General features: G+C 43.8%; 1 long non-coding RNA gene across 1 annotated transcript; it reads left to right on the top strand.

Annotated features, from left to right (window-relative positions):
* The first annotated feature begins 555 nt into the window (after nt 1–555).
* Nucleotides 556–27,410, top strand: LOC143819119 (uncharacterized). Its single transcript, XR_013224804.1, has 4 exons — nt 556–635; nt 18,121–18,212; nt 24,176–24,330; nt 27,268–27,410. It is a non-coding gene; the product is annotated as an uncharacterized LOC143819119 (long non-coding RNA).
* Nucleotides 27,411–27,597: the final 187 nt, after the last annotated feature.

Below are 27,597 nucleotides of genomic sequence, written 5' to 3'. Positions count from 1 at the left end.
TCTGTTGTGTAAGCTGCTTTGAGACTCCTTCGTGTAGAGAAAAGCAGTATATAAGAACCAACTCTTCTTCTTCTAAATGGATATTTAGTATCCAAAATCTAGGTTTCTATTATGAAGAGAAATGGATACAAAACAATTTACAAACTAAAGTTAATCATGAATGTTTGCCTGCTCATGGTTCATGAAGGGCACCTGGCACATACATTGCATTAACTTTGCTGCTATTCATTGTGGTTTGTGAATGGATAGGGAGAGCAGCAAATGGAAGGGATTGGGGAAGTGAAGGAGGAGGAACCACAATCCTGTACCTCTGCCTTTAGAAGTCCAGCCAAAGAAGAGCCCCCCAACTGACAAAAGGACCACCTGTAGCTTTAAGAAACTACCCTCTGTGGTAGTTGCTAGGCAACCACAGCATTCTAGGATTAGTTTCTGTAAAGAAAACACAGTGGGAAGGAGGAAGAGTCCTTTCTAGGGCTGTCTGAGAGAGTACTCATCAGGACCAGAATTGGCAGCAACCAGTCCTTCTGCCCCCATTGTCATTTTGAGCTTCTAGGAAATCTCTTTAAAAATTAAAAAAAAAAACAAAGAAGCAGTTCTTGGCAGCTACTATGTGATTGAGGGGAACAGTTGAAAAGGTATGAAAAATTATAGTTTGGATTCTAGTTTTCCAGTGGCAGCAATTTTGAAAACTTAGGAGTGAAAGACAATTTATAAATAATGAAATTCCCCCCCCCCAAAAAAAAAAAAGTTTTGAATGATGTCCTGGTGGCAACGGTATCATGAGAATTAAGCTGTAGCTAACAATACTTCAGCAAAGCATGTTTGAAACTAGGAAGCTGCAAGTCGTCTGCTTATATTTGTCTTCCCATCTGAGTTATAGTAAGTGATGTCTACATCCCTTAGGCTATTTTCTAATGATTAGGGTCTGACAAGTAAACCTGACTGCTGACCTATTCCTATAGTCTCCTAATTACTTCTGACAAGAAAATCATAATGCTATCAAAACATTGTGTAACCCACTTTCCCCAGAGATTTAAATCCTACAGTTTACTCGGTATTTTACTCCAGCTCTCCCCATAACCTGCTTCTGATACTTTCAGTGGTCAGTAGCAGACTTAAGAATTTGATTGCTTCACGCAATATAAAATGAATAGGAATAATTCCAAGTTTGGAACACCGGTGGTTCTAGTGTGCGATTTTATTGTGCGTGTTTTAAATAGCTAGCTACCTTGACAGCCCTTATAAGGGCAGTAAAGCAGAATAAAATATTGTAAATAAATAACTGCAAAAAATCTTGTTTTGCAAATTATATCAGTAAGTCTTTCTCTTCACACATTTTTCCCCCTCATGTTGAATTTAACCAATTAACTTGACACAATTATGAATATTGCACTAACCTTGATTATACAAACACGGGCATAAACATATACATGACATTACAGGGCCATAGAAGAAACAAATAAATTCAAAAGACCAATATGAAAATAAGCAAGAAGAGTAACAATATAGGAAACAAACAAAAAGGGAAGATTCATTTATCCCTAGCAGTGAGCAAAACTGCATTCAGTATTTTAATGGCATTCTTGATAAATCTGTGGGAGCACAGCCATTGTCTTGGATTCTATAGTTTGTTTCCAACTGATGCCATTGTACTGTGGACTGCAATGTTAACCATTATGGTTATTTAGTTGCTAGAGTTCACTTGGCAAGCCCAAGTCTACCACTGCTATGTTGGCATCTCTTTTAGAGTACAGGATGGCCAGTTAATATCCGTGCAATCCTAATTAATTTAAATACAGAAGACTTGGTTGGTTAATCTCCAGTTTTAGAACACCATTTCTCCCTAAAAAAAGGGCGGCAAAGACTCACCGCAGCCGCTGGTTGACGCTGCGGAGGGCTGGCTGGAGGCAGACACGACTTCCCCAGCAGTCCTGGCATGCTGCGTGCTTGGAGCACGCAGCACGTAAAACGGAGAGGCGGGACCATGGTGCCTATAAAGGCGCCACGTGTGTGAGTCCCGGCCTCTTCTCCAGGACGCCTCGGAGCAGCTTGTGCTCCGGGGTGACTGAGAACGGCAAGGCCCACCTCCCCCCATGCATACCTGGCTGTGAGTGGAGGTCGGGCAGGTCTCTTGGAGCAGAGCCGTGGAGGGCACGTGCTGTTAACAAAGAAAAAAAAAAAAAAAAAGGAGCGCAACAGCTTGCCTCGCGCCTGAATCCCCCCTCCCCCAATCTGCAGGGAAGGAAGCGGAGGGCGAACTCGGTGCGCCCCGGGCTCCCTTCCCAATCCTGGCGGCTCCAGAGCAGCGAACCGGGCAAGCAGAGGGGGCGGAGTCAAGTGTCGGCTCTCCACGGGGCTGGCGGCCGCTGCTGCTTGGGAGCTGGGGAGGGGATTTAGCATCTCGCCTCTACTGCGTGAATCCTGACCAGAGGAGGGATTGCTTACCTTGAGGCCCTCTGGGCGCTCCTCCTGCGAGCTCACCTCCTCAAAATGATTTGGCAGGCACCAGCTGCAGCTGGACTGGTTTGTGTGTGCATCTTTTCCCTGAGCTCGTTTGGGCACATTGCTTCCCTTTGCAGCCTCCTCGTGTCCTCAGGGTGGGGGGGGGCATCCCTCCATGGGAGAACACTGGGTCCCCCCCCCAACATTGGTTCCTACTGCCTGGGCTGGATGGGACAGCGGGGCTCGTGTATTCCCCCCCCCCTCTAGGATATGCAGTGACTGATGTCTGGGGGTGTATGCCCCTTCATGAAGAGGCGGGGGGATTCCCCCTCCTTTTCCATTTGTCTCCCTCACAGCTGGTTTATCCAGAGGGGGGGGGGTGGATGCCAGGACTCTTCACAGCAGCACAAGTCAAATTGTACTGTTTGCATTCTCATTGGGCCAGGCACGGCAATTTTGCATGGGTCCAAGGTGTCAAAGGTTTCAGCCCTGCTCAGCATGTGGTTGGGAGGCCACCAAGGATCTCTGAGTCAGGCAGGAATGGCAAATGACTTTTGTGCATCTATCGTCTGTAAATCGGGTTTTACCACTCTTTCTCAATGTGACCGGAAGCCCCCCCCCCCTTTCAATTATGGCAAGGTTGCCTGGCTTGTGGGTCACACTAGCTCACAGTAGAGCCCTTCGCCTGGGGGTGGGGAGGAGTCGCAGCTATTGGGCAGCATGTTTTGAGGCTACGAAGCACCCAGGGCAAGCTGCGGGTTTGTTTGTTTGTTTGTTTGTTTTTTTTTATGAGCACAATGCTCTTCATGGTGCCTGTTCGCTTGCTCTTCAGGGGTCTTTGCAGAAAGCCCAAGCTCAATGATCTCAAGGGCTGGGCTGGGGTGGACCAGCCCGTGTTTGGTCCGGAAATGTCCTGTGTTAACTGGATCAGGGCACGGTAGCTGAAGTAGAAGAAGAATTGGTTCTTATATACTGCTCTACCAGTGATATTTTCAGTGCAGCTTTCTGCCCCTTTCCTCTTCCTTGGCGTTGCTTCCCAGTCAGAGCAGCTTTGTGAATGCTGTGGTGAGTCCAAGGTCACCTGGCAGATGCATTTGAAGCAGACCCTCCCCCTCAGTCGTAAGACTCCTGCATGCGCAGAGGGCTGGGCTAGATGATCGGGAGGTCTCTTCCGCTTCACTGGTTCTATGATTTTACCCCCATTCTTTAAAATGGTGGCTGAGATATGACAGCCCTTTGCCCCTCTCTTTTACAGCCTCATGCTACTGTCATAGGCTGCATTGGCCTGGGCCCCCTGCCTTTCCTTTTGAAGGAAGGGGGTGGCCGGAGGACAGGGACGTTGAGCTTGCAGCAGGCTCGCCTGAGGCTGGGTGCCTTCTATGGGCAGTAGGGCATTCCGTGCAATCGGATGGATTGACAGAGTCCACAGTCTCATGATATGGAGGCAGCTCGGGAAAAGATTCTCTCCTGTCATGTAGTGGTTCTCTGGGGCACTGGCTTCTCCAGAAAAAGAACCAAGTAGAGGGGGATGCAGAAGACCCTATCCAGAGACGGAGTGTTTCTTACAACACAGGCGGACTAGGTCAGTTCTGCTGCTCAGGAGCCTTATCGGCAGGACTCAAACAAACCAAAACCCAAAGAAAGCTCCCACATATTGGCCATCTCCCGAGGAGGTATGGGGGAATTGGCATGAGAGTGGGGTCGCAGCTCAGTGGCAGAGTCTCTGCTTTTCCTGTGGCAGGTGGCAAGTTTCAGCCCTCGGCATTTCAGTTGGGGATCGGCCGTGGGTAATGGGAAAGAACCGTGCAGAGGCCCTGTAGAAGTGCTGACAGCTTTGATTTTGATAGACAAGGCTGACACCGGTGCACCAGAGATTGGGGACAGGGGCAATAAGGTGGGTGGGGCAGTCGGAGGATGGGCAAACATGTGTAGGCCCAACACCCCGCCCACACCCTTGGCAGGTTCATGATCCAGGACAGTGCGGTGATGGCCATACTGCCAGCAGCACACCCTTGGGCAGCAAATCCCTGGTGGGAGCAGATTACGCCATCTGGAAATTCAGGGCACCCTGATTGCAAGGCTGCTCTCAGTCTGTGATGCAGCTGACAGGCTGCACCAGCAGGGGCATATTTCTTGACCTTAGCAGGGTGAATGATCTCGGTCACGCCAGCGCTGGCTGGGCAGGAATGTGGTTAATAGCCGGGAAGAGGCAACCGCAGATGACTGGCTATAAGGAACAGTGCATTAGCACAGGGCGTGGCATCTTCAGGTGAGTCCTCTGGTAGGGGATAATGAGTACAGCACCCACAAGTCGAGGTGCTGGAGACCAAAGATGAGTCGGCCCGGTATTAACTTACAGGCAGCAGCATCTCACTGGCAGTCTTCAAGCAAAGGTTGGACACACACTTTTCTTGGATGCTTTAGGATGCTTTGGGCTGATCCTGCGTTGAGCAGGGGGTTGGACTAGATGGCCTGCATGGCCCCTTCCAACTCTATGATTCTATGATTCTATCATAGGCCCAGGAATGGTTGCAGTGGGCTTTACATCCCTGGCCTGAGGTATGGTCCCAATATCCAGTAGGAGGATTTCCGACCTCATTTCCTTGGGAGATTATTGCACTCCCCCTCCCCAATTCCTGGGGCTTGTGGAAGATGCTGCAGGTCGTGCCATGCAAGGGCCAGGGCTCTGCAGATGTCATCGTGAGCATGACAGTGATTACTTCCTGGGGGTGCCACATCCCAGGTGATTATGGCGGTCAGCAGCAGAGCTGACAGTTTCAGGGTCTCTGGATACTTCATGTAAGGAAGGTACCTCATGACATTGCCAGGTTGCGCTACGCCCTCCAGTGTGGGGGTGGCCCCAGAAGGGCAGTCAGTTCACGGCCAGCCCATTCCAAATCTGCGGGAGTGCAGGTAGTTGGATTGATTAGCAGGAGTTAACCTCTCCAGGATTCAGCACTCCAGGCGATTTCCTTGAGTGGACAGTCAAACCAGCACTGGGAAAGGGTAAAGTTCTTGTCCTGACAGCTTGGAGGGTTTGCTGTGCTCTGCTGGCATGGACACAATGGATAATGTGAACACTGATTGATGGGGTGATGACTGAGCATTCAGCCTAGGGCCCCAATATGGTCAAAAGATGGAATTCAGGGGAATGAGTGAGTCATATGCTTGCTGCTTTGTAGCTGCCTCTCAGGAGCTTAAGGACATTCCCCTCAGTGGACCAGAGGTTCAGTGGCTGGAGCTCAGCAGCTGTGTCAATGTATATGGTTCCACATTATGAGTCTACCTTTTGAATTGTTTTAGGTTGGATGTCAATGCCACTGTTAATGCTGGGATGTGGCAGGGAATCATGTACCGAAGGAGCAGGGTGTGCTGCAGGTTCTGGCTGTGATGTCCGCTCAGGTTGGGAAGACAACCACGTCGCCTGGCTGGAGATCAGGGAGCTCGCACTCCGGACACCATTATGAGGGAAGCTTCCAGTGTCAGTGCCAAAGGCATTCGGCTGCAGTTGCTCCTTTTGGATGCCCTGACTGTTCCAATACAGGGCCTCCCCCCTCAGGACTCAGTACAAGGTCCAAGCAGTTGGAGGTTACATATGGGGGAGTGCCAGTTTTGGATCGGACAGTTTCATGCTGCAAGAGGGTCAAGGGGCAGTCACCTGGGTCTCAGGGACCGTATCCGTGTTCCTAGGTCAGGATAAGGCAGCATGACGTGGCCAGGCACATGGCACGGCCATGTAAGATGCACATTGGGCAGGTGCACCTGAGGTTGCAGTAGCTTATCTGGGTGAGAGTGACTTGCTGGTGATGCCCAGCTTCCAGATCATTAAGGAAATATCAATGGGACTGGGAGTTTTGGGGCACAAGTCCTGGAAATGATGGCAGCGGGGACCAATTATTGATTGGCTTGGTGGCCTGTGGGTGGCATCCTGCAGAAGGTTTGATTCACCTAGGGAGAGGGTCCATTAGTTACACCCAGGTGTAATCTGCAGTTGCACAGGGTTTTTGACTTCCCTGTTGGAATCGTTTGTGGTTTTGGAGGGTTGGCGGGAACGGGGCCTGTTTGGCCTCGTTCTGTGGCGGGTTCGCATGGGATGGAGCCTGTTGGCAGGGAGTCCGGTGTGCGATCAGACTCCCTGGGGTTCGGGACCTCCGTAAGAGGTGGCATGTAAACGAGCGCGGCTTACCCGGCTGGGAGGCCAGGGGCTCGTTTAGCCAGGCGGCCTGGGGACAGCCAAATGAGGTTGACGCCCATTGGCTCCCCCATATAGGTCGCTTCCCGTAGGGCGGACTTCAGTAGGCAAGGGGATCTGCTCTCCCGGCTGGGAATGGTGCGGGTCCCCAGGGCACCTCTGGACTCTGCGCGTTGTGGTGCAGTCTGCTGACTGCTAGGTCAGGCTCCCTCTCCCATGCTGCGCCAACCCTCCCGTGGGGAGGTAATAAAAGCTGTGGCCTTGTTTATCCCAACATTGGTGTGTCGTGTCTTATTCCAGCCCAAAATGCCCTCCTGCAAGTCAAAGGGCGGCAAAGACTCACCGCAGCCGCTGGTTGACGCTGCGGAGGGCTGGCTGGAGGCGGACACGACTTCCCCAGCAGTCCTGGCATGCTGCGTGCTTGGAGCACGCAGCACGTAAAACGGAGAGGCGGGACCATGGTGCCTATAAAGGCGCCACGTGTGTGAGTCCCGGCCTCTTCTCCAGGACGCCTCGGAGCAGCTTCCCACCCTCCCACCCTATGTCAATATTTGAGGTGGATGTTCTCTGTTAATATTTCGTCACAGTTGCGGGTTCGCATGGGATGGAGCCTGTTGGCAGGGAGTCCGGTGTGCGATCAGACTCCCTGGGGTTCGGGACCTCCGTAAGAGGTGGCATGTAAACGAGCGCGGCTTACCCGGCTGGGAGGCCAGGGGCTCGTTTAGCCAGGCGGCCTGGGGACAGCCAAATGAGGTTGACACCCATTGGCTCCCCCATATAGGTCGCTTCCCGTAGGGCGGACTTCAGTAGGCAAGGGGATCTGCTCTCCCGGCTGGGAATGGTGCGGGTCCCCAGGGCGTCTCTGGACTCTGCGCGTTGTGGTGCAGTCTGCTGACTGCTAGGTCAGGCTCCCTCTCCCATGCTGCGCCAACCCTCCCGTGGGGAGGTAATAAAAGCTGTGGCCTTGTTTATCCCAACATTGGTGTGTCGTGTCTTATTCCAGCCCAAAATGCCCTCCTGCAAGTCAATCCCTTTGAAAATGGTTCTCTTGGAAAATGATTTTATTAAAATCATATTTCAGTAGTTTTTTATAGCAATATTTAAATTATTGTAATATTTGGTAAAGTTTCTTTTAAGATACAAAAATAAATGCTTTATTCTGGAGATTTAAATTGTACAGTGATAAACTATGCTTTATTATAATATTCCATTCTGACATTTGAAATTCAACACTCAAGTATGTGGATGGAAAAGCACAACTCCTCCCTCCCCCAAATGAGACAGAGGAAATTTTGAATTAGCTGTGGTAAAGGACTTCATTAGTACAGGACAAAAATACAAACTGGGGTAGATAAAGGCCAAGGGAAATAGATTAGGAAAATTACAGAAGTTAGGGGAAATGAATGCGAAATTTACACCTGGCACTAGTTATGTTCATGCAGTTCTCACTGTGGAAACTGTGGTGGACCAAACAACTCCAAAAAGTTGACCTGTGTCTCCCTCATAAGGGAGGCATTCAGAATCACACCCAAGTTCCTGGCTTTTTGGGCAGCTTTAAGCTGAACACCATCCAGGGTGGGTAAACACACTTCCTCGCTTGGCCTTTTCCTATTCATCCACATGACCTATGTCTTCGAAGGGTTGAGTTTCAGGCGACTCTGCTTAATCCATCTCATCACTGCTTCCAGGTAGCTGGTAAATGATTTTGGGGTGAGTCCAGTGGTCACACAGTATCAGTTCTCAAGTCATTTCAGTGATCATTGAACATGTGACAATCCCAATAGTCTGCATTTCCGAGTGCTTAACTTAAGGCAAACTCATGATGTTAACATTTCTACAGCATCACTGATTAGAGTGAGTAATGGGGAAGAAGGGGTTAAGCTAAAGGTTTTGAAGTAAAGATACCCTTGGTATTTTGTAAGACTGCATACATAAAAATAAGTGGATTCATATGTAGTTACCTTAAGATAGGCCATCATTGTATCCCACCTGTTTAATATGTTTGACTCCAGTTAGTATAATCCTGAATATTTCATGTTGTGCTATCTTTGGAAGCCAGTACAAAATGAATTTTTCTAAATCCAGTTTGATGATTGTTTTTGGTCCTTCACACAATGAAGATGGCATTCATAACTGTGATTCCTTTTAATAAAATGTTTAGGATGTGTTTCAAAGTTAGTGATGATTTTATAACTTGACATGATTATGGCTGTGGAGGTTCTCAAATTAAATTCATCTTCCCTTTAAACTGCCATACTACTTGTGTTTATGTTACTGTAGATTTACAGGGCTACTTCTCTAAATTTAAACTTTAATTCCTTTACATTCTGAAGGCTCAAAACCGTTAAACAATACTTTAAAAATCCAATGGCCTTTTAGAGTGTAGTAGATTTACAACCTAGCCAACATTAACATGATATTTTAGTGTAAAGTGACCAGATTTTAACATTGGTAAAGCGGGACACCATTGACCGGGGGAGGGGGGGGTTCTTGATTAAAAATTTGGTCTATATGGAGCAACAAAAATTTTCATAGAATGCAAAAATAGTATTGTAATATATCTGATCATCATAACAGTAGGCAAGCACACAGTATTGTCAGTCTTCAGGCCTTGTTTTCTGTCAGTAAAAAGCAGAGAGAGGAGGCAGAGCTCCTTTCAGGCTGATTTGGCCTTTGAGGGAAGAGTCAGGTTCACCAACTTGTATGACTTACTTAAGCCCAGCTGCTTGCTATTGTTTAACAGTATCCATCCCATGAAAACCACTATGGTTTCATGGTAGGTTCTGGGAGATGCAGGTTCCAATCATCGTTCTTGCCTGGAAGCTCACTGGATGACCTTAGGCCAGTTCTACATTCTTACCCAAGGTACAGGGCTGTTTTGAAGATGAAATGGATAATATCTCAGAATTAGCGCAAGTCAATGCTAACAAGCATCGTACCATGGCCACTAGCATCTGGGCAACCCTGGCTCCAAACTTGCTTCACTTAGTCTCACCTACACATAAAGCAGAGCTGAGAGGGCACAGTAAAATAATTTTTCCAGCAACCTTCTGACTTACTTTTACACACAAGGCAGAAAATGGCTCATCAAGAATCAATAGTGCTCCCATGTTTAAAACTGGGATTGCCACAAATTAGTACCCCAGCCATTTTATCAGGAAGTATATTATATATGCAGGAAAGTAGAGGTTTTATAACCATATTCATAAATGTTCAACAACAATTTCTAACGTTAGCCAGAGTTAAGTTATGTGGTAATCTGTGTGTGATCTAGACTAATAGCCTAAGGTCTCTCATGCACAAGGTAGAGATAACAGCCACTATCCCTTCCATTTCACTGTACAACAAACATAGTGTTTGGCACTGGCTCTCCATGTACTACATCCACCCACAAACAATATCTATTCATCTCAGTAATATTTTGTCTTAGGTTTGCAATAAAGGGAATTAAATCTGAACCAGCTCCTTTGGCATGTCAAAAGAAGTATACTACTGGACTTATGTGATCACTCCTGCTTTTTTCTTCAGATATATCTTCATCTCTAAGAGATGCTCAAATATATCAAACTGACTCCTCCCTTTAAAATATTGACAAAGCAGATGAATGTTTAATGGCTGTATTACTTTTTTACATTTGATCTGTTAACGTATAGAACAGCATTTGTTTGACTATAGTTAATTATACCAAACACAAATGTGTAACAAATGATGATAGACAGAGATCATTCAATAGCCTGCCTGCCAATCATATTTCAGTTTGCGTGGACAATGCCAGTAGATCATCATCCAGAGATGACAATGTGTTTAACGGCTTGTCTAATACTAGTCAGTATACAGAAATAAATGAAAAAATGTAGCAATTCTGTAGCAATTTTATAAACATTCCCCAACAGATTACACAAGGTAACTCATAAGGAAAACAAAATAATAAAAACCATACAACCATTAAAACAATCTGTCAGTTATAACAAGCCTGTGCATTAAAACAAGTCATTTTTAAAGAAGCCAGCACATTAAGCGAAGAAGACAGTTTACTTGCAGGAGGGCATTTTGGGCTGGAATAAGACGTGGCACGCAGTTATTGCTATAAACATGGCCGCAGCTTTATTACCTTCCTACAGGAAGGTTGGCACAGCATGGGAGAGGGAGCCTGACCTAGCAGTTAGCGGACTGCAGCAAAACTCGCGGTTTCCAGCGGTACCCTGGGGATCTGCAGCATTCCTGGCCAGGAGACCAGATCCCCTTGCCCACTGAAGTCCACCTTACAGGAAGCGACCTATGTGGGGGGAGCCACCAGGAGCCCACTTGCTTTGGCTGTCCCCCAGGCCACCTGGGAATGAGCTCTTGGCCTCCTAGCCAGGTAAACCGTGCTCATTTACATGCCACTTTATATTGAGGCCCTGAACCCCAGGGAATCCAATCACCCACCAGACTCCCTGCCAACAGGCTCCATGCCATGTGAAACCTGAGGCTGCAACAAAATATTAACCATGAAACATCCACCACTTACAAAGCCTGGAGGCTGTTTACACAACACATAGGGTAGGAGGGAGGGAAGCTGCTCCACGGTGAGCTGGGCATGGTGCCTGGGTCCTTCCTGGGTCCTACAATTTATTGGAAAGTGTTGGAAAGGTACAAGAAATCACTGTGTGTGTCATGGAAGCACAGCATGCACCCTGCACAGGCCGGAGGGTAGTCATTTCTGCCTCCAGCTCACCCTCCGCTGCATCAACCAGTGGCACAGTTGATTCCTTGCCATACATTATCAGGTTATAACAGACTAAAACCCAGTTTTAAAAGTTCAAGGACTTTGTTAAAAACCTTTGTAAAAACTAATTGTTTTGACACAGTGCTTAAAAGAGAGTAACGAAGGTAGCAGGCAAGAATTAAGGGAGAGGACATTCCACAGGTAATGCTCCAAACCATTAATCTCTTCCAGATAGTGAAGACAAAAAAGCAGGTATATATGCTCTTTCTTCAGTCTCATATGAAAAATCATTACACTGACTACCCACTATCTTAAATTTTAGCCAAAAATCTATGAGAAATTAATAAAAAGTGTTATTCATTTTTTAAAACATGATTATCCATTCCTGCTACAATTTATTGCTTATGAGTTATTTGTAAATCATCATTTAAAAGCAGGAAAGGCATGAGCTTAAAAAGATATATTTAAAAGTTACCTACTCTTGCCAATAACCCACTAAGAAAAAACTGGTTTACAAGCTAAGAAGATCATGGTGCTGGCATAAAAATCAAATCTAATGGTGTTATAGGCCAAATGTCTAGCAGGGCATTCTTATTCAATAGCATGAATACAATTATGTATGCAAACATTTTCCTAACTCAGAACTCAACTGTCAAGTTTGCTGCTTGCCTGTTAAATGGATGTACACTTGAGAGGAACACAAGTTGTGGAAAAGTGGCATACTGCTCCATTTTTGACAGCATTATACCATACTGACAAATGCAGACTTAAATAATCTACCCTTCTACATTTAAAGACATCAACTATTTCATAAATCATTATGATTTACAGTTTTGTCACTGTGTAATATCCTGTCACTGATAAGAATTATTTCATATAATCTAACATCTCTGCTAGTACTGAATAACTTAGGTTTCAAGGAGGGAGAAAGGCATCATACATTCTCAAATTCAATGTGCCCCCCCCCCAGAAACATTCACTGTTTTAAATATAATGAACTGTGTTTCATGTAAGGTTGTTAATGCTTATTACCCCAGCACCCTTCCAAAGGATGACATGCTACAACAGAAAATATCATAAAGTTGGAAGGGACATCCAGGATCATCTAGTCAAACACCCTGCACAATGCAGGAACTCACAACTACCTGCCCACCCACAGTGACCCCAATTTAATCCCCAAGTGATCCCCCACACACCAATAATCTCCAGAATCCAGCCCGGCCCAGGGGAAATTCACCTACCATCCCACAGTGGCGATCAACAATTCCCTGGGTATGAAAGGGAGGGCCACAAGAGACAAACACTAGCATAATCCCTTCCAGCCCACCCACTTAATCTAAATTCATAAAATCAGCATTTCTGTCAAATGACTATCTAGTCTCTGATTAAAGAAGGAGAACCCACCACCTTCCAAGGAAGCCTGTAACACTGAGGAACCGCTCTAACTGTCAGGAATTTCTTCCAAATGTTAGCCACAAATTCTTTTGAATTAATTGAAACCCATTTGTTCTGGTTGGACTCCCTGGACTACTCCTGAAGACAACATAGAAGCCATAATTGATACAGAATGCAGCAGCTACCCAGACAGTGCTTAAATTTTGAGAACATATCATTCTGCATTCAAGATCATTAAACTGGCTGACAAATCTGCCACTATATTAAATTAATTGTGCAGCTATTAAACTTTAAACCTCTTCTAGAACTGTAAGTCTCTGTATCTGAATGTGCCATGAACTTTAGAGCAGGGAATTACAGGTGGCTTCTCCACTTAGGTTAATAAGAACTGTTGCTGCTCTCAGCTTTGCCTCGCAATGGTCTTCCTAAGGATATGAGGAAGGCACTATCACGCTGCAGAGGTTTCATGGGCTTTGTAAAACAGATCCCTGTGGCATAGAATCCCCATGACTTGTGGTATTTTTGCATTTTTTTAAAAAAATGCATATGAATTGCTTTGGGTCCTGTTGATTGAGAGGAAAGTGATACATACATACATACATACGTACGTACGTACGTACGTACGTACGTACGTACGTACGTACATACATACATACGTACATACATACATACATACATACATACATACATACATACATACATTCACCCCTGTCCTCAGGAGACTATGGACAGATAGCAGTGGCAGCAGCAGAGGCAGCACAGTGGGCAGGGCCTGGTGCACAGACTCACCAGCTGCCACTCCAGCCATTATGTGGTATATATTTCTACATAATGACCGTTGATGGCACTTTTATATGTAGTTTATTATTAGCTTTCATCAGTTCAATCACTGCAAATTTTGTGTCTATGTGGTCCGTTCACTTTAAGAGGCATGTCTTGACCAGCTGCCTCAACAGAGATTTAAACATGGTCAGTTTCAGATGCTCTTGGGATCTCCATAGGCATAGTCCAGGATTCCCCATTCACTATGTATGAACATCTGACCCAATGGACTAAAGGATGCTTGTAGGTATGCAGCTGAATGTTATGGACTCTGAATATTTTTCATTATAGAATTAAGGTTGCATGTTATTATATATGTTTGTATTATATCCACATCAGTGATCACATAATTAATTATACCAATACAATAGTGTATATGTTCAAGGCATGTGAATTTAAACTTATGTCAGATTCTATTGAACCTTGATTTATACTATACATATCATTTATACTTGACTGTGTTTGATTATAGCCACAGAAGAATTTTGTTCTCCAAAAGCGAGCAATATACCAGGGCTCATTCATTATACTAATACAATAGTGTATACATTCAAGGCATTGAAGATCAATTTTGTTCTCCAAAAGTGAGCAATACACCGGGGCTCATTCTGGCTCTGTTATTTTCAATAATTTCTTTTTGAGCCATCAGCTTGTTTTCATCTTTGCTGAGTTTCATCAGCTGACAGGTCTTCATTTCCCCACCTGGAAGTTGGCAACCATACAGAATGCAAATTAAGCAATAAAGAGAGATGAATGAGCTAGTTAATTAATCCTGCAAGAAGCACACCCAGTATGTACTTAACAAGAATGTAAAGCTGAAGTGAAGAAACCTTACAATATAATTTATTAGTTTATGACATGTCTACTGTTAATTCAAGCACCAATGTCTAATTCTCCTTCTCCCTACCATTTTAGACCATCCCCAGCTCGATTAGCCTGTGGACGGTATTTAAGAGGATAGGGGGAGGGTACTAGTTTTAATGGTATTTTTATTGTTGTAAACCACCCTGAGCCTGTTTGCAGAGAGGAGCTGTATAGAAATTAAATAAATAAAAATAATAATGCCTCATAGCAGAAGATGGCAGAAATAAACCATTCATGGGGAGCTCTAAGTTTTCATAGAAATTTAGGACTGAAGGTTCTTTGCCTTGTTTTCTTAGGAAGGCAAAGAGATTTTGTAGCTCTTGTGTATGATCTCCAGTAAGTGGCATCAGAGGGATAGGCTAGTGCAGTTCAACTTTAATAAGCAAGGAGCATCTTTCCTGAGTATTTTAGCTCAGAGACAATGAGTTACAATCTTTTGTGAATTTCTTTCTATGGTGCTTGAAGTACAGTCTGTAAGAAGTACACTTCATGAAGCTCTTAAAACATTTCAAAATATTCCAAGCATCAAGTATAGTAATATAGAAAATCATCAATTAGCCATTTATTTAAAAGTCTTATTAGCTATCTTTCTCTCTTACAGAGCTCAACGTGACATACAATGTTAATTAATACAAGAACACAAAGCATAAAACCCAAATATTGAGTGAAAAAAATATCATTGGATTAACTATGCTGCAATTCTTGTTTATTCTATTTTAATGTTAGGATATTGGGTTTCATCTGGGTTATTCAGTCAAATCATGAACAGCAAAGGTGTACATCATTAGAGCAGGAAGCTATGCTGTTTCCTTTAAGATATGGTATTGGCCATATTGATCCATGCATTTATCGTATCCTGCTGAATAGTGAATCTGTATAGAACTGTCACCATCTTCAGTTATTTAAAGTTCAGTCTTTACTTTCTCTTATCACTGTAACTGACACAAACATACCATTCCACTATTTTTTCTTTGAAAGTACATTTGAGAATCTAGAGCTGATCTCCAAAGTACTTAAAAGGTTCTGCCCAAAGTATCACCAAAATCAATGCTAAAAGGCTGACGTTTGCTAGTGGAAATGCAAAGCATCCTGAGGTTCCAACTGTAGGAGAATATAAGGGAAAAATTACCTGATATACACTGCAGACTTAGGGTTTGCTGAAAATGACTTGAGGGGAAAAGTTATTATGCTGCACTATTACTTGGATATTATTAGGACACACAACTAGGGTTGCCATGTTGGGCAAACAACATGATGTCATTTCCAGAGAAAGAAAATTCTGTCATGCCTGTCTAGGAATTGCCAGAAAATCTATGTTCTAAACATAGTTTCCATTGATTCCAGAGATGTATGACATAATTTCCAGGTTTCCCCAAGAAGTGATGGACCAGAACCAATGAGTTTAAATTAATTCAAGAGAATTTTCAGCTAAACATTTGGAAGAAATTCCTGACAGAGCAGTTCCTCAGTGGAACAGGCTTCCTTAGGAGTGGGTGGATTCTCCTTCTTTGGAAGTTTTTAAGCAGAGGCTAGATATGCAAGGAAGGGCCACAAAAGACAAACACTGGCACATGCCTTTCTGTCTACCCACTCACAATCTGCCTTTCTGTCAGATGACTATCTGTCAGATGACTATCTGACAGAAAGGCAGATTGTGAGTGGGTAGACAGAAAGGCATGTGCCAGTGTTTGTCTTTTGTGGCCCTCCCTTGCATACCCAGCGAATTGCTGGTCACCACTGTTGGATGGTAGGTGGATTCCCCCCAGGCCAGGCTAATATCTGGAGAATGTTGGTGGTGGTGGGGATCACTTGGGCATGAAATTGTGGTCACTGTGGCTGAGCAGGTAATTGTGAGTTCCTGTAGTGTGAAGGGGGTTGGACTAGATGACCCTGTAGGCAGGGTATATATTCTAAGACATCATGCTATCACTGGTGACATGCCTGCATGCCCCCAACTCCTCTAAACTCTTCCAGGGCTGATTCTGCACTTACTTTGTTTATTCTGTTGTGGATCCTGCTGACTTCAGATCGATTTGAACTTGGGTCTTCCTCTATTCCCCCCTCCCCATTGAAACAGAAAATGTTCTGCACTTGATTATGGAAGCTCAGAATGGGGGGGGGCAAGCACAGCAGGAACCTTTTTCTTTTCTTGAATGAGGGGAGGGGAGAGGACTGGAGACAGCAGAGGAGGTGGAATAAATCCAGGAGGTAAATCTCTGCTGAGAGAAATTAGGGCTTCTGGAGCTAAGTCACTTTAAGACAAGCCTTGCAACTGGGAACCAGGAAGGCTTTGAACTGATTCTCTGGCCAGTCAGGGAAGACTGCTTAGCTACAGCATTGGAGGCACTAGGCAGTCAGTTAATTTGCAAAAAGCAGAGAGCTGCACATTTACTCATGGAGGTTTTTGAAATATTGAGGCATATCTCCACTCCAGGATATTGTGGGGGAACGGTAGGGTAACCACGAATCAATCATGCATGTTGTAGAGGGGAAATTTAAAGCACCCCAAATCAAAATGCAAATCAAATTCACTATTTAGACAGGAGGGATTCATTCAAACCTGGACTGGGTAAAAAGCCCCCTGCAGACTACACCCAGCTTACAAGGTTGTGCCTGGCAACCCTACATATCATTCAGAACAATTCTACAGTTATCATTAAGACTAACCAAGTGACTCACAGTTAACTAGACCAGAAGAACTGGTCTCTGTTTCCAACTTACCAACATAAATCTTACAATCTTTCCAACTGCTGCTTAAAAACAACCAATAGTACATTTCCTTTCTTCTTCTCTCTATTTACATGTTGACTGTAACAGTATTACAGTGAGAACTACCCGTATATACTCGAGCATAAGCCTTCCTAAATTTTAGGCAAGGCACCCAATTTTACCACAAAAATATGGTATCAACAATAACAGGTGGGACCCTCACTCGAGTATAAGCCTAGGGGGGCTTTTTCAGCATGAAAAAAATGTGCTGAAAACGTAGGCTGATATTTTATTAAAAGTTGGTCAGGTACCATCAGAAATGTAACACATGCTCTATGCTTTGCCTCCCAAAGTTGTCATAATGGAAAACTGAAGCAGTGCATATCACCTCCCACAACAGTAGCCTTCGGGCACTTTGAAATTAGATAAGCTCAAAAGCGGCCTTTCTTTCATAATTACAGCACAAATAATTTACATATTCTGCAGAAAATATTCAGATAAGTGGTGAGAGATACTGAAAAACCAGCAAACTAAAAAGAATGCACATATGATTAAAATATTTGGTGAGATTTAAAGATTGTCACAAATAAGAATGGCATACAGAAAATAAATCATTCCTATGATGGAGAGCTGTTTCAGAACTATTTTGCCCTAAGAGAGGAACACCAGTAATGGTAAGAAAACAGCAACTAGTATAAGGGACTCAGCTCTGCTTTGTCATGAAGTGGAACAATTATGCAAAACTAAACGAAAGATAATCCTGGTGATTATTGGAGCACTTGAAACCATCATTTAAATATAAATAAGCAGTTCAAAGGATGAACTGGGAATGGAAATCACCGTGCTCCTTGAGAGTCAGTGATTCTTTGGAAGCTCATTAAGAAAATCTAAAAGTAGAGAAACACCTTGTATCGATGTAGGATCATTTCTTGTTCTAGGTTCAATTTTGTATTATTTGGTCCTAACAAATACCCTCTTAATCTTTAAGAGTCAGTTACGGAAAGCAAAAGTGACTTCACTGCAGATGCTTCTTATGAATCAGAAAGCTCCAATAACAACACACACTGCTCTGAGTCAAGGGTGAGTGGGTCTTTAATTGCAAAGCAATAGGATGCCATTGCTGGAAGTGAGGACAGGAGACATTACTCCTGTTTACCTATGGTAGTCAAGAGCAGCCGAGATTGGAAGATCATCCCAAAACTGAAAGGTGACAACCTCTAAGGACCCCTGCAACATCAAACCAAATATTATGCTTTTCCAGATTAATTAACTTCTGGACAATTCTCCTCACCAAGGGGAGGGGATTTGAATTTTAAAATAGGAGTAATCCTGGCAATCTAGTGAGGAAAAGGGTTGGACAGAACCCATTGCAGATAGGATGAGTCAAGATGTTCACAACTAGATTTGTGGAGTTTATGTAGAAATCTCTGATATTTAATCTGGCAAGATGGGTTTGATTCCTTGTTCCCCACATGCAGCCAGCTGGGTGACTTTGGGCTCGCCACAGCACTGATAAAGCTGTTCTGACTGAGCAGATATATCAGGGCTCTCTCAGCCTCACCTATCTCACAGGGTTTCTTTTGTGAGAAAAGAAAAGGGAAGGTAATGTAAGCTGCTTTGAGACTCTTGTCGAGAAAAGCAGCATATAAAACCAACTCTTCTTCGTCTACATATCAGATCTTACTTAGGCAAAGCATTACCTAATACAGTGAGAAAAGTGTAGCCCGACAAAGTGAATGTTGTCCACTTTCCAGTTTGGTCTGAAATCACAGTAGAATAAGTAAGCAAAAGAAAGTACACTTTCCTTCCATGACCTCGCACTCATGGGAGTTTTACACCTATCTGTGTACTAAGGCCACTCAGCCTTCCCACTATACGAGACTTTCTGATGGCAGACCCCAGATGCCATTCAGTATGGAAATGTGTGTGTGTGTGGGAGGGGGGACACTAGCCAAAAATCATTGTTGCCTCAATAGCTGGCATGACATCTCTTCCATGTGATGAAACTCCCCCCATCTCTCTACCTCCAGTCTCCTGCTGAGTGCTAGGCACCAGCTGTGAGTCCTACTGTGTGCCCAAAACCCGCAGCAACCATGGGATTATTTAACAAAGTCATGCGGCTCCTAAAGCAAGTTTGGAAGAGCACTGATATCTTTAATATAGTGAAATCAGAGAAAGATTAGTTTATTTCCTTCACTCCTACACTGCATTTCCCAATGAGACTGAAGGCAAATTGGACAGTTAGGTGAAAATGCAATAAAAACAAATAGCGGCCACAAATCAGCCCTCCCCTGGAAAAGATACGGCCACGTACAGCCCTTCAGAAGCATGGGTGGGCTGGCAGTGAACATGGGTGGCAGCGTAAGGGGCAGGCATGGGGCACCTATTTAAGGCACCACATTTCCTTAGCTCGCCCTCTTCCACTCCCTGGAGCCTGCTTCAATGAAACTTTGTTATAATGCCAGAATGATGACTCACATCTTGAATCACCCTATGCCACCATGCCCGGCAATATAACCCATGCAATCAGTGAAAACAAATCAATGAAAGCAAAATTAGAGAACAACGTAACAAAAACATTATAATACAATAAACAAGCACTGTAAATTGTGCAAAATTTCTTACAGATATTAACACTATAAGGGAAAGGCGACATATAAATAGAAAAGTGAATAAGTAAATCATATCTCCTTCATTAAAACATCTTTCTGAACATTGCTACTTTTTGTACTATGCAGAATGATAGATGTCAGAAAGTCTCCCTAAATTCCAGGTTAAGTCATTTAATTAGCTTTGATCCAAATTTAGCCCTGATTTAAAAATGGGTATAGACTTTATAAAATACAATAATTAGCACATTCCAGCAGTCACAATAATAGCAAACATATGGTATAATAATTCCATGCATAAACATTATAAAAATCACAAGATGCAGATATTCTAAGTGTCCACAGGTAAAATATAACATGTATCACAAGAGGCCGTAGAGCAAGGATTCATAGCTAGCAATCTGTTCCAGGTACTGGTCCAAGTACTCTGGGCAAGGGTCCCAAGCCTCTGGGCAGCCAACAGTTCTAAAGGCTGTGGATGAGGAGTTAAGATCCATATAATATCATGATGACAGAATGCATGGGTGGCTTGGAGGAAATTATAAGCATGTGTTGCCAAAGTCTGAAGCAGTAACCCAAGCAGTAATTCAAGCAGAAATCCAGAAGAGTAGTGAAATAAGGGGGGGGGGGGGGAATGTATTAGATTCCAGGAATGGGATGTTCCCCATCATAAGACAGTGACAGTCTTGCACATGAGAAAGCTTGTTTTTCCAGACAAATTCTAGATTATACAGCCAGAAGCTTAAATGAAACCAATTCCTACACCAAAGGAGCTTGGAGATACAAAAGCTGGACATTGGAATGTTTTCTGATAAGTAAAAAGAAGAAAACTGTCTAGTGTCCCTGGAAATTTCTGGACCAGGAACCTCTTTATGAGAAATGTTAATGTGAACTCAGTTCTTTCTAAAGCTAAATCAATATTCAAAAGGTATGATCATTTGTACTAAAATTACTTTAATTATTGAAATGTCCTGATTAATGGCCTAAGAGAGTCTTCATTCTTGTTGAGAAATAGCTCTGAGGACACTGCCCCCTCCAGCCAAGACTCCCCTTAGTTAGTGGGATCGCCACCTTATTTTAGACTGAGAGCCAGCTTGGTGCAGTGGTTTAGATTGGTGGCCTCTAATCTGGAGAAATGAGTTTGATTCCCCACTCTTCTACATGCAGCCAGATGGGTGACATTGGGCCAGTCAGACTCTCAGACCTCACTCAGCCTCATCACTAAACGGCTTTGAGTCTCCTTCGGGTAGTAGCAAATGGGGTACAAAAACAGTTCTTTTTTTTTCTTAGTTGTCTTAATAGGTACCTCCTTTTATAGCCTAATTACCAAGGGGATCTGAAAATTGGGGAGTCTCATAAAAATACCTGGCTGCAACCTTGACAATGGGAAATTCCAAGGACAGAGAGTAAGGGTGTGCTAGCTTTACAGACTGAGTAAGTGCAATCTCTCTCAGCTCAGGGTTCTCAATAGCAATAAGACTACACTTCATTCTTAACAGCAAAATACTTTTCAAGATAAAAAAAAATCCTAGCATATCCCAGAGGTATCTGTTCAGCCCAAGAAACTTGTTATTGCATTCATCAACGCCTAGTTCCTTCTTTCCTTTTTTCCTACTCAATCAAGAGGAGCAATCAGGTCAGTAATTTAAATTCCATCATGTTTCAGGAGCTTTCTTGGCTTACCCAAACTTCTGTGTCAATGCAGATCTGGCTCACTTCAGTCTAAAGTGTGTTAATCATGTTGCCTCACCTAAGCTCTTTGTGCCCCTGCGGATTGGCTCACAATAGCCTAATCAAGTAATTTTCCCCACTTTTTCCTTCCAATGTTTGACAGTAGTTAACTTTAAACCAGCCAGAGAGATTCAATTGTTTCATCTTGACCCAATCTCAACCAGGATCACCCAAATCCAACATATCTGGGGGTCTCCTCTCCATAAACAAGGGACCTCCAGCCCATAGCAAATGTTTCCTCAAATCCCTAGTCCTGGGATAACTCTGGAACTGCACTATTAGGAAGAAATATAGCAAAGAAGTTTGTTGAACAACCATGAACAAAATGACAAATAGTCAAACTAATAATAAAAAATAGATTTACCTACTCCTGGTTACCAAGAAAACAAGGAAGGAAAAGGTGGTAGTTCGCCTTGTGGTTCATTACCTGCCCAGTTCACAAACCACTAAGCAGCATGAACTTTTAGGAGCCAAACAAACTAGTTTGGTTTGTGACCTGGTAGAATACCCTCACTAGGGATACCAAACTTGTCAGGAGTCTTTGACTGACTCTCCTTCACCTGTTCTCTAGGTTTGGTGGTTTCATGACTGCCTGTCATTTCCCCAGAAAGCACTTTCCTGGGGGCACCTTCTTTGTGGGTCTCCTTAAATCCAATCCTCACCAAACTTGGAGCACAGATAGAGAGGAGACTGACATACATCCCAGACAAGTTCCATATAATCCTGAACCTCCTGAGGCAGTCATTTTAACAGGTACAAGTTCAGGAGATTCAGGAGTGTATAGACTTCATCCTGTGCAAGCTAAAGACATGAAAGGAGACCTCCCGTGGATGCTCCTCTATGACCGTTTATGCACTGGAGATTTCATGCCTGGCTGCAGGCTGGAGTTTTAGTTGTGGCAGGTTGCCCCACCTCTTCCTGCACCCACATGGGGAAGCATTTGGCCTGGTGCATCTCATCTGCCCCTGATTTGTGCTACTGCATGGGAGCTGGGGCAGTGAAGTTCCCAGTGCGTAAACGGTCAAGATCAGAAAGTTATTTTGCTTTGAAGTTAGGTAAACATTTAGATGAGTGAAGACAGTTTTTCTGGAAATGTATCCATTCATGAATGGCACTAACCTCCATGGACAACTTGAAAGTTCATGGAAAGTTCATACTGGTGACCTACCACAAACTTCATTTCGTGAACCACAAACTGGCCAAAATTCATCACAAACTCATTAGCCAATTCATGCCCATCTTTAGGTTTAAGGAGAGATATGCAGTGCCTTATTTTGATGATTAAAGTATGAACTTCATCTCTGCCCAGCTCATTGCAAAACAGTTATTTAAACCTTTCTTAAAGGTTTTTTTTTAGCATTTTACAAGAGGACACTTCCCTGACAGATGAGTTGTACACGTATACAAAGGGGGGAAAAGAAGACGTTGTGGAAGATCCCCCCCCCTTTTTTTTCTTTTTCTTTTTTAAAACGGAATGTAACCCGACAATACAGGTAGCCTGGCTGACACAAAACTCAGGCTGTCCATTCTTTAGAATTTATGCTCTTGAGCATCATTTCCTGCTATGAATAATAGGATTTGGACTCTTATAAGCATTCTAAATTCAGCTGAGGCAGACTACCAACACCCATCCTCCCTAGTCAGAAATAAAAACTAGGAAAGATGGCATCACAATATTCTCTGCCTCCCAATTCACACTCAGTGCCAGATACTATGATCCTAGGGAGGAAATGATGCTCCAAAGCATGCCCAAGAGCATCATCTCTAGCAGTTTGGCAACATATGATTGTGTCTACTGTGGCCTCTCTCTGGCAGTTCCTGTCCTTTCACAAAGGTAAGGAGTGTGTGGGAAGGTATTGTTACTGGCAATAAGAAGGACAAAATCCATTACAAACCAGACCTATAGTCAAAGGATTTGGACCATGACTTATTTAATTTATTTTTATTTTATTATGTTTATACACTGTGCTCCCCTGCAGCTCAGGGTGGTTTACAGTGAATTCATGGTGTAATACAAATGATGTTTGTATTGATATGAGGCATGTTTGACTTGATATGAAGCACATTTTTGAACTAGGAAAATAGTGTTTCCTATTTTGCTGCTATCATTTTTAATTACTATATAAGCAAATTGGGGCTAGTTGACACTCTGCTTGTAAATTTCCATGGACATCAGACGATATGTCACATATATTCCCATGCTCTTTCAGAAAAGTCAAAGCAGCTAACAGAGATCTCAAATAGTGGTAAGACTGAGGTTTGCTTAGATTTGCCAATATTAACAGTATCACGCACCTCCACCAAACCATTTTTCAATCATTTACAGTATCAGGCTATCACAGATATAACCAATAGCAACTTCTCTAGTTACAATTCTTTTCAAAATTTAAGTTCCACCATGACTGCTTTATGTGAGGTTTAGAACTGGGCCACATGTTGTTTATGACCTCAAAAGAACTTACTCTGGATTGGTGTAGGTCAATAGAAAATCTTCAGAGAAAATAGGTTGCAGCCATAAAGTATTACATCCCAAGAGGTATGGATAATTTAAACTTTCAGCAACATTCACAAACTAATGAAGCCTTGAGATAACATTGCCATTCTACAATTTAGTTTACTATCTAGGAACCTTAATTGAAAGCACTCCACTCCACCCTAAGATGATCATTATTATTTTTTTAAAAAAACTTCTTTACATTGCAGTACAATTACACAGCACACCCAGAACACTCTCCTAATTTTAAAAGATGCTGAACAACCACATTTCATCTAAAGGCACTCTGAACATCCCTGCTCTAAACTGCTTATGGGCTAAACAAGATGACTCGAAACAACAAGCATGGTATACAGATCATTAGGTAAGCAGATCACAAAGTCTTGAATTCTTTCACACATCACCAAAAACTGAGGTACTTACCCTAAACTAAGATAACCACTGATCTAATTTTGCAATTTATTACATGTTGTTTTTATACAACACTAATTTACCCATCTAGGGCCTTCAAAATGTTTCATATAAAAACAATGAATAGCTGCCTGGGGGAGGGGGGATACAACTCATTGGTGACTTCCTTCATCTATAGCTATTAATAGCTATACTTTCAAAAATTCTCTGAATGGAACTAAATTATGCTGCATAAATCAGGGTGGGGCAAGATTTAAAGAAATAATATAGTGCTGATACTATCTAACAACCTTATTTTAACACCCTCACCCAAATGGCTGCCACATTTTGAACTAGATAAAGTCTCTAAACAGTTTTCAAATATAGAGCCATATAGCCAGCAATAGTAACCTAATCTGGATGTGATCAGAAAAATGGATCATGGTGGCCATATCACACTTTTAAGGGACTAGATGAAGCTGATAAAAGATGCTACAAAATTCAGAACTAACCTGACACTCCCAGCTGGAGCCAGACTCCAGCAAGCCTTTGAAGGTATGATCCCTGTACTTTGGAGAGTACAGCCCTATCCATGGCTCGATGACCCCTCTGTCCTCAGGTCACTGAATAACATTACAGGAGTTTATTCAGAACTTCTGGCTGCTGTTAAGGAGATTCAGAGTTGGATTATAGAATCATAGAGTTGGGAGGGACCTCCAGGGCCATTTAGTTCAACCCCCTGCACAATGCAGGACATCACAACTACCTGCCTACCCATAGTGACCCCAGTTTCATGCTCCAAAAAATCTCTAGAATCTAGCCTGGTCTGGAGGAAGTTCACCTACCATCCCACAGTGATGATTAGCAATTCCTTGGATATGCAAGGAAGGGCCACAAGAGACAAATACTGGCACATCCCTTCCTGCCCCCATACTCACAATCTGCCTAAGTTCATAAAATCAGCATTTCTGTCAGATGACTATCTAGCCTCTGCTTAAAAACTTCCAAAGAAGGAGAACTCCCCACCTTTGAGGAAGCCTGTTCCACTGAGGGCCCACTCTAACTGTAAGAACTTCTTCCGGATGTTTAGCCAAAAATTCTTTTGAATTAATGTCAACCAACTGGTTTTGGTCTGACCCTCTGGGGCAACATAAAACAACTCTGCTTCATCTTCTATATGGCAATCCTTCAAGTTTTTAAAGATGGTTATCATATCACATCTTAGTCATATTCTCTCCAGTCTATAAATACAATTCCTTCAACCTTTCCTCATACACTTTCATCTCCAAACTCTTCACCATCATTGTAGCCCTCCTCTGGACACACTCTAGTTTCTCTACATCTTTCTTCATTTGTGGTGCATCTAGGAGAATCTCAAATGGGCACCATCATATGTTATTTACGTATTGGCTTTCCCCAGTTAATTCATGTAGATGTTAAACAGCATTTAAGGCAGATTTTTTGGGACCCATTAATCTGAATGTAGTGTGGCTGAGTAGGACAACAAAACCTTGAAATATTATTGTCACGATCACCTATATTGTGAACCAGCTGCCTCCTCCTCTGAGAATCAGAGTCACCAAAAGTATCAGGTTACGAGGTTTGCTCATTCTGGCAAGAGACAAAGGAAAGGGGGCATAAAATCAGTTGTTACCACCAGTGTCTTCTGAGCCAGCCAACTATAAAAGATGGAGAAAGAGAATAACAGCTTAGGAGAGTCTTGCTATTAGCATTCATCGGGTTCCTTCTAAACCATAGCCTCAGGTGTTGGGAGTATGCACCTAATAGACATATTATGCACGGGGGTTTTAGCGCGCGTTCGGGGTGGAATGGCGGGGACTAAAATCACCGATAACGCACGGAGTCAGCTGCAACCGGCCGCAGATTCGGTGCACGCCACCAAAAAAGACGTGTTAGCGGAACGCGGAAGAAAGCGCAGCTTCCCGGGCGACCAGGGCGCAACCGGAGGCAGCGCCGAATTGACCGCATGCATAATCGGGGAGGCCGGAGGGTCGGAGGCGGTGCGACCGCTCAAGCAGCTGCCGGAACAAACTGCGGAGCAGGCCGGGGGGAACCCAAGGGAACACGGACGGAAAGGCGGACGGAGAGCTCACAGTGGGGGGGGAGCGAGGGGATCGCCGTGGCTAAGGATGGCAGAGAGGCCAGCCAGCCATCTCCCACCCATTCCCAAACACACACCCCAACCACAAACGAGAACGGAGGTGAGGTCTCTAAGAAAATACAAACACTTTATAAAACAGTGTGAATTAACAAAGCACAAATATACAATACAAAGTTTAAAGTAAGGGAAACAATATAAGGGGGACACCTATGGGGCAGAGGAGCAGAGGGGACACCTATGGGGCAGCAAAGAAGGGGACAGGCAAACTGGGAGTAAACTAAGGGGAAGGGGAAACATGCTCCCTCCCTCTCCAAACCCAGCAGGGCTGCGCCTGCGCAGGCTGCTTCAGCCCTTCCTGGCCTCCGCCTCCGACGCTCGCCAATGCAGTGGCGCACTCGCCTCGCTTCCCCTTGGCTCCGCATCGATGCCTTGACACCCGCTGCTCTGGGTTTTGCCGCCGTCGTGCCCCGTCCTGTGCATAACCGGTGTGCTTCGCGTCTTCCCCCTCCGCATTTTCCATGTGACCTGAAATCGCCATTTCGGCGGCCGTGCATAATGGGCCATATTGAGGCCACAAGATAGGTCACAGGGATGCTGTTGATATCCTGCTCACACTGTTACCCAACAGTCTCTGACACATTTAAGGCTAAGCCTGGTGTTTGCTGGCACAGTTTCCAGAACACACACAGGCAATTAATCAGAGGTTTTGTTCGGGTCAGAGCCTGATGCTAGTCAAAGAATAATACAAATAGGTTAACCTACTCTCTTTTCACATTATGGGATATACAGGTTGGGGCTGCTGACCACCATCGTGTGTCCTGTTGAACAAACATGATCTGAAGGCTCCCTTCAATTCCCATATGTATGGTACCTAATTCAGATCTACATTCCCGAACTCCAGCATTCCAAATTTTTCTTCTATTTGGCATCCAATCCCCCAATATCTGTCTGAAAAAGATTATCTAATAAAGCTGTTTAGATTTTTTAGAATATTAGTTTTTTGTATGTGTAATTTTTATTGCTGTATTGTTGTAGTTCCTATTTTAATGAATTTAAACAAAACTGGGTTTTTTCTTATAGACCACTGAAGGACTGAAGCCGCTTCTCAGTGCTTACCAC

The sequence above is a fragment of the Paroedura picta genome, chromosome 10, assembly GCF_049243985.1.
Source record: "Paroedura picta isolate Pp20150507F chromosome 10, Ppicta_v3.0, whole genome shotgun sequence".
Classification (NCBI taxonomy): domain Eukaryota; kingdom Metazoa; phylum Chordata; class Lepidosauria; order Squamata; family Gekkonidae; genus Paroedura; species Paroedura picta.
This window is presented reverse-complemented; position numbering and strand designations above follow the sequence as displayed.